We start from the raw sequence: 8898 nt of genomic DNA, 5'->3' as shown, positions 1-8898 counted from the left end.
TCAACTGTGGCCAGAAAGGGCACAAGGCCCGGGAATGTACCGTTACTGGAGAGCGCAGAGAACGGAGACAGTGGTGTAGTTTTTGCAAGAGCTCCACTCATACTGACGCAAATTGCAGACAAAAAAGAAGAGACAATGTGAAACAAGCAAAAGATGCTGAAGGCCACACATTTGCATTCAAAATAAGTGACTGTCAGGTTCGTGGACTGAAACAAAAAGGGCTGATGGTTGATACGGGAGCAACGTCACATATAGTCACGGACATCGGGAAGTTTAAGGAGTTTGACGAGACTTTCAAACCGGAAAAACATTCCGTGGAGCTGGCTGACGGAACAAGAACGAATGGTGTCGCGGAGAGGAGAGGTGCAGCGGAGGTTTACCTGAGAGACAACACAGGTCGTCTGGTGAAAACAACGCTGACGAAGGCGCTATACATGTCGTCGTTTCCACAGGACATTTTCTCTGTTAAAGCAGCGACAGCCAACGGAGCTTCAGTCAACTTTCGACAGGGGTGTAACAAGCTCATCCACAAGAACGGTACCACTTTTGACATCGAGGAGTACGATAGACTTTACTATTTTAACACTGTAAGTGATGAAAATGATGATGGATGTCATGGGTGCTATGATATTCACACATGGCACAAAATTCTTGGCCACTGTAATTTTGAGGATGTGTCAAAGTTAGAAAATGTGACAGAGGGAATGAAAATCACAGGTAAGATTGACAAATCTACCCTCAACTGTGAAATCTGCACACAGGGAAAATTTGTTCAGAGCAGAAACAGAGAGCCTGATGAAAAGGCAAAAGCAGCTCTTGAGCTTGTGCACACTGATTTGGCTGGCCCTATTGAGCCAGAGGCGAAAGATGGGTTCAGATATACTCTAGCATTTACGGATGATTATTCAGGGGCAGTTTTTGTGTATTTCCTAAAAGCAAAAAGTGATACTGTAAAAGCTACTGAGAAGTTTATTGCTGATGTGGCCCCTTATGGAAAAATAAAGTGTGTCAGGTCAGATAATGGCACAGAGTACACAGCCAAAGAGTTCCAGTCACTGCTCAGTAAGAATGCCATAAGACATGAAACTTCAGCCCCTTACTCACCCCATCAAAATGGGACCGCTGAGAGAAATTGGAGAACACTGTTTGAAATGGCAAGATGCATGCTACTTGAGAGCAACCTACCAAAGAAATTGTGGACATATGCTGTAATGACTGCTGCAGTAATTCGCAATAGGTGTTACAATAAGCGTGTAGGACAGACTCCACACTACATGTTTACTGGGAGAAAGCCTGATCTTTCAAAGATGAAAGAATTTGGATCTGTTTGCTATGCATGCATACAGACAGAACAAGAAAAAGTTGGACTCAAGATGTGAAAAGGGTATTTTTGTCAGGTATGATAAAAATAGTCCAGCATACCTAGTCTACTACCCAGACACTGGAAAAGTTCTTAAAAACAGATTAGTCAAGTTCGTTACAAAAGGTGTAGTCGAAAGCCAAACTCAGACAGATTTGGAAATGAGTGATGATCTTCATGGGGAGAGATTTCAATCCCCCATGCCAAAAGCCAAGATGGCAGATCAAAATTCGAAGAGACACAAGATGTGCAAATCGAGACTTCAGATAGTCAGAGTCCACGCTATCCAGACAGAGAGAGGAAGAAGCCCCAGTACTTAAAAGACTATGAGTGTAAAGTGAAGTGTGATGACCAGATACCACCTAGTGTTGACTACTGCTACAGAGTAATGTGCAATGCACCACAAACCTTCAAAGAAGCAATGATTTCACCAAAATCAGAGATTTAGGCTACTGCTATGAAGGAGGAGATGGATTCCCTTAGGGAAAATGATACATTCACATTGACCACACTGCCAGAGGGTAAAAATGCAGTGGGGGGCAGGTGGGTCTATGCGGTCAAAAACAATTCAGATGAGACTGAGACATACAAGGCAAGATATGTTGCAAAGGGATATAGTCAAGTGGCAGGAATAGACTATAAGGAGACTTTTTCTCCATCTGCAAATATGACATCAGTACGTTGTTTGATGCAGCTAGCAGCTCAGTATGACTTAGAGTTACATCAGATGGATGTCAAAACAGCATATCTACATGCTCTTATTGACTGTGAAGTGTACATGGAGCAACCAGAGGGTTTTGAAGTCAGGTCAGATACAGGTGAGCAACTAGTCTGCAAACTGAACAAGTCACTGTACGGCCTGAAACAGTCAGGAAGGAACTGGAACAAAATGTTGCATGATCACCTTAGTGAAAATGGTTTTACACAGAACCCAGCTGATCACTGTGTTTACAACAAACAAACTGCAACAGAAAGGATCATTTTGATAATTTGGGTCGATGATCTAATTATCGCTGCTAGTGATAGTGACTCACTCACAAGTGTAAAAGAAATGTTAAGTGAAAAATTTAAGATGAAAGATCTTGGGAGGCTTAGACATTTCCTAGGCATTGATTTTACACAAAGTGAAGGGAAAATAAAGATGAGCCAAACAAGGTACATAACCAAGATACTGGAAAGGTTTGGTATGTCAGACTGTAAAACAAGGTCAACAACGTGTGAACAAAAAACAAACTTTGATGGTGATGGTGAACCTATTGATTCAAAAAGGTATCGTGAAGTGATAGGCAGCTTGATATATGTTATGACATGTACAAGACCGGATATCAGTTGGATTGTCAGCAAGCTGTCACAATACCTATCAGAACCAAAAGAGCAACACTGGATAACAGCTAAACATGTGTTGAGGTACTTGAAGGGGACAATGAATCAGGAGTTGTGTTACAAAAAGGGGGTGGAAAAACTCAACCTCGTAGCATATAGTGATGCTGATTGGGCAGCAGATCAAAGTGACAGACGAAGCATAACAGGGTATTGTTTTAGTTTAACTAAATGTGGACCTGTTATTTCATGGAGGTCTAAGAAGCAGCCAACAGTAGCTTTATCTACATGTGAAGCAGAGTACATGGCACTGGCTGCTACTACACAAGAAAGTTTGTACCTTGTACAGTTATTGGGCCAGATGGATAGTGAGTGCCAATATGCACCAGTAACAATCTTTGAAGATAACCAAGGTGCAATTGCTCTGTCAAAGAACCCAGTATGTCGTCAGAGATGTAAACATGTTGACATCAGATATCATTTCATTCGATCTGCACTCAGTGATGGCAAAATAAGTATTGAATATTGTCCAATGGCAGACATGGTTGCAGATGTTTTGACTAAACCTGTAACGAAGTTCAAAAATGAAAAATTCTTGGGTTATATGTTTGGAATGTAAACTGACATTTGTGAGATGTATAACTGTAAGCTAAATGTGTTGATAGTTAGGTTGAATACGACTTGTACAGTATAAGAGCAAGTGGGGGTGTTAACATATAGACTAATATGTTATAAATTGTGTTCTTCCACTGGTACAGTTATGCCCTATGAGAGATGTACAACTGCGCATGTGCGAAAATAAAGAATGGGCATTTTTCCCGCGTTCTGGTTGAAACACCAACGATGAACATGTGTGTTTATTCCTCCGTTAAGTAAGCCGGTATTCCTGTCCTGAAGATGACAGCACCAACACAGTGGGTTTGGCGACGAATATGTAGTGAGGGCCAGTCAACGAGAGCGTACAGGTCACAATGGTGGGTAGTATATGGGGCTTTGGTGACAAAACGGATGGCACTGTGATAGACTACATCCAATTTGCTGAGTAGAGTGTTGGAAGCTATTCTGTAAATGACATCGCCGAAGTCAAGGATCGGTAGGATAGTCAGTTTTACGAGGGCATGTTTAGCAGCATGAGTGAAGAAGGCTTTGTTGCGAAATAGGAAGCCGATTCTAGATTTAACTTTGGATTGGAGATGCTTAATGTGAGTCTGGAAGGAGAATTTACGGTCTAACCAGACACCTAGGTATTTGTAGTTGTCCACATATTCTAAGTCAGACCCGCCGAGAGTAGTGATTCTAGTCGGGCGGGTGGGTGCAAGCAGCGTTCGATTGAAGAGCATGCATTTAGTTTTACTAGCGTTTAAGAACAGTTGGAAGCCACGGAAGGAGTGCTGTATGGCATTGAAGCTCGTTTGGAGGTTTGTTAACACAGTGTCCAATGAAGGGCCAGATGTATACAAAATGGTGTCGTCTGCGTAGAAGTGGATCTGAGAGTCACCAGCAGCAAGAACGACATCATTGATATACACAGAGAATAGAGTCGGCCCGAGATTTGAACCCTGTAGCACCCCCATAGAGACTGACAGAGGTCCAGACAACAGGCCCTCCGATTTGACACATTGAACTCTATCTGAGAAGTAGTTGGTGAACCAGGCGAGGCAGTCATTTGAGAAACCAAGGCTATTTAGTCTGCCAATAAGAATGCGGTGATTGACAGAGTCAAAAGCCTTGGCCAGGTCGATGAAGACGGCTGCACAGTACTGTCTTTTATCGATCGCGGTTATTATATCGTTTAGGACCTTGAGCGTGGCTGTGATGCACCCATGACCAGCTCGGAAACCAGATTGCATAGCGGAGAAGGTACGGTGGGATTCGAAATGGTCGGTGATCTGTTTGTTAACTTGGCTTTCAAATACTTTCGAAAGGCAGGGCAGGATGGATATAGGTCTCTAACAGTTTGGATCTAGAGTGTCACCCCCTTTGAAGAGGGGGATGACCGTGGCAGCTTTCCAATCTCTGGGGATCTCAGACGATACGAAAGAGACGTTGAGCAGGCTAGTAATAGGGGTTGCAACAATTTCGGCGGCTAATTTTAGAAAGAAAGGGTCCAGATTGTCTAGCCCAGCTGATTTGTAGGGGTCCAGATTGTGCAGCTCTTTCAGAACATCAGCTGTCTGAATTTGTGTGAAGGAGAAGCGGGGGGGGGGCATGGGCAAGTTGCAGCGGAGGGTGCAGAGCTGGTGGCCGGGGTAGGGGTAGCCAGGTGGAAAGCATGGCCAGCCGTAGCAAAATGCTTATTGAAATTCTCAATTATCGTAGATTTATCGGTGGTGACAGTGTTTCCTAGCCTCAGTGCAGTGGGTAGCTGGGAGGAGGTGCTCTTATTCTCCATGGACTTTACAGTGTCCCAAAACGTTTTGGAGTTAGTGATACAGGTTGCAAATTTCTGTTTGAAAAAGCTAGCCTTTGCTTTCCTAACTGATTGTGTATATTGGTTCCTGACCTCCCTGAAAAGTTGCATATCGCGGGGGCTGTTCGATGCTAATGCAGTACGCCACAGTAATGCAGTAATCCTGGGTCGCTAATTATTGGTTTGATAACAAACAAAGCTGTTCAGTCATGTTACCTAGCTAGTTACAACCTGGTAACTTGACAGTAGGTCTAGGCAAATTTGTTTGGCATAGGAAGCAAGGAAAAGGGTCTGCTACTCATGAGATGTGCTTCAAAGGTAGGATTCACATAGGCCTAATGTAAGCCTAAATTATATTTAAAAAATCAATTTATTTTTGATGCTCCATAAATTCTGTTTGGTGCCTAACGTTTTAAAAGTTGGGAGCAGTGTGTGTATGTGTTTGTGGGAGCGAGAGAGAGGTGTGTTTGTTTGAGAGAGAGGAAGAGGGAGTGTGTGAGGAAGAGAGAGAGTGTATGTCTGTGTTAACTGAAGGGTAAAGAAGTGTTATCCCCTTACTGCCACAATGACATGCAGATTCTCTCTCTCTCTCAGACACACACACACACACACACACACACACACAACAGTGTGAAGATAAATTCAATGTGTTGTATTGAGTAGAAGTGTGAATTTCAGTGGCCAGTTTTTGAGTAGCACATATGCAGAACGTTTAGAAAACGGGAACAAGCGTCCGGGGGATGGGGCGAACAGGACGCTAGGCAACTGTTTTTTTTTGTGGTATCGCGATACTACTCTGTATTGTGATACTTGGCCTGGTATAGTATTGTTAGTAAAATGTTGGTATCGTGACAACACTAGTTCTTAGCTTTATTCTTAGAAAATAGACATGTAAAAAGATTCTGGGGATGAGCTTGCGCATCTTCAATATGTACCCATTGTTCCTCTTTAGTGTAAGTATTTAATATTTTTGTTGTCCATTTAAAGGATCGGGTTATGCTTTTTCTTATCGCCATTCATTCCTTTTTTTTCACATTCATTTTATATCCTGAGATTATCTTGAGAGTATTCAGATATTTTTTTCAGTTTCCAAGATTGGTCAGGTATATCAGGAGATCTGCAAATAGGTTTATATTCATGTTTACCAATACTGACACCTGTTACGTTCGAGTCCTGTCTAATTATTTTTGCAAGTGATTCAATTGCCAGTGCAAACAGGAGGGGGGAGAGAGGACATCCATGTCTGTGCCCCTTTCTAAAGCAATTTCATCAAATAATGTATTATTCGTGTATATTTTTGCTTTAGGACATTTTTTATTAAATGTATTATTTTCAGCTGGAAAGTTGAAAGATTCCAAAATGTTGAATAGAAAAGGCCATGCAAGATGGTCAAAAGCCTTTTCGGCATCAACAGCCATTATTTAAAAATCTATATCTTGTTTTTTGTGTGTATTAAACTGAAACATGTTCTTGTATTTTTTGTAAGTGTCTATGTTTTAATATGTATCAGGTCTGGTAAGACTTTTGCCATTCTATTGCTTATGAGCTTTGTTATTATTTTATTGTCACAATTTATTAAATCTATGGGTCTGTAATAAAGAAGGGATGCTCCAGCTTTTCCTGGTTTGAATATAACTGAAATAACTGTTTGATACATGGAACTAAGAAGCACTGAACTGAGTGACATACAGTACCAGTCAAAAGTTTGGACACACCTACTCATTCAAGGATTTTTCTTTATTTTTACTATTTTCTACAATGTAGAATAATAGTGAAGACATCAAAACTATGAAATAACACATATTAAATAATGTAGTAATCAAAAAAGGTGTTAAACAAATCAAAATATATTTTCTATTTGAGATTCTTCAAAGTAGCCACCCTTTGCCTTGCAAGCTTTGCACACTCTTAGCATTCTCTCAACCAGCTGGAATGCATTTCAATTAACAGGTGTGCCTTGTTAAAAGTTAAATTTATTTAATGCGTTTGAGCCAATCAGTTGTGTTGTGACAAGGTAGGGGTGGTATACAGAAGATAGCCCTATTTGGTAAAAGACCAAGTCCATATTATGGCAAGAACAGTTCAAATAAGCAAAGAGAAATGACAGTCCATCATTACTGTAAAACGTGAAGGTCAGTCAATCTGGAAACTGTCAAGAACTTTGAAAGTTTCTTTAAGTGCAGTTGCAAAAACCATCAAGAGCTATGGTGAAACTGGCTCTCATAAGGACCGCCACAGGAAAGGAAGAACCAGAGTTACCTCTGCTGCAGAGGATAAATTCATTAGAGTTAACTGCACCTCAGATTACAGCCCAAATAAATGCTTCACAGAGTTCAAGTAATAGACACATCTCAACATCAACTGTTCAGAAGAGACTGCTTGAATCAGGCCTTCATGGTTGAATTGCTGCAAAGAAAGCACTACTAAAGGACACCAATAAGAAGAGACTTGCTTGGGCCAAGAAACAAGAGCAATGGGCATTAGACGTGATGTGGCGTGGGTGAACGGCTGACCTCTGCATGTGTATTTCCCACCAGGAGGAGGTGTTATGGCGTGGGGGTGCTTTGATGGTAACACTGTCTGTGATTTATTTAGAATTCAAGGCACACTTAACCAGCATGGCTACCACAGCATTCTGCAGCGATTCGCCATCTCATCTGGTTTGGGCTTAGTGGGACTATCATTTGCTTTTCAACAGGACAATGACCCAACACACCTCTAGGCTGTGTAAGGGCTATTTTACCAAGAAGGAGAGTGATGGAGTGCTGCATCAGATGACCTGGCCTCCACAATCAGCCGACCTCAACCGAATTGAGATGGTTTGGGATGAGTCGGACCACAGAGTAAAGGAAAAGCAGTCAACAAGTGCTCAGCATATGTGGGAACTCCTTCAAGACCGTTGGAAAAACATTCCAGGTGAAGCTGGTTGAGAGAATGCCAAGAGTGTGAAAGCTGTCATCAAGGCAAAGGGTGGCTATTTGAAGAATCTCAAATATAAATATATATTTTGAACACTTTTTTAGTTACTACATGATTCCATATGTGTTATTTCATAGTTTTGATGTCTTCACTATTATTCTACAATGTAGAAAATAGTAAAAATAAAGAAAAACCCTTGAATGAGTAGGTGTTCTAAAACTTTTGACCAGTAGTGTATGTTTCACAGGTTAGCACAGTACAGTACAGTGAAGCACAGTAGAGTACAAAACAGTAAAAAGTGGAGTATATTTCAGTACATCACACCAGGGACGGCTTGTTCAATAGGGCGATATGGGCGACGCACTGCCAAACGGGAAAAGGAAGGGATTTTTTTTCTAATCAATTATATCACGGCAACAGCAGTTATCAGTGTTCACGTCTGATCTGCCAGCCACTAAATGTCAAATCAGGCTAAAGTCGTGCTTCAAATGGCCCCGCCCGTTTTTGGGGCGATTTCAGTCAAGTTGAAAATCGCCCAGAAGTCTCTCATAGCCTGTCATGTAAAATCTATTTTTTTCACATTTCAAAGCTTTCAATACATTCTCTATGGGTGTCTGTGGGCTTGCACTTACGCGCTTTCGTCATACGTGACGTAACGTTGAAACGTAACTAAGACAATGGCGGCTAGAAGCGTCTCTGTTGCGACCTGCAGTGCGGCGTTATTTTATGTTTTTAATTTGTAGACTTAGTTTACAAACATTCTGCCAACCATGGATTTCCAGTGGTTGGTTTTGGACTGATCTTGTTGATCGTGTACATACCCGCTACGAACGGACTAAATAATGAAAACGCTGCTGGCAGCTGAATCCCAATACAGCTGGGAGACTTG

The sequence above is a fragment of the Coregonus clupeaformis genome, chromosome 14, assembly GCF_020615455.1.
Source record: "Coregonus clupeaformis isolate EN_2021a chromosome 14, ASM2061545v1, whole genome shotgun sequence".
NCBI classification, from domain to species: Eukaryota; Metazoa; Chordata; class Actinopteri; order Salmoniformes; family Salmonidae; genus Coregonus; species Coregonus clupeaformis.
Note: the sequence above shows the minus strand (reverse complement) of the source record.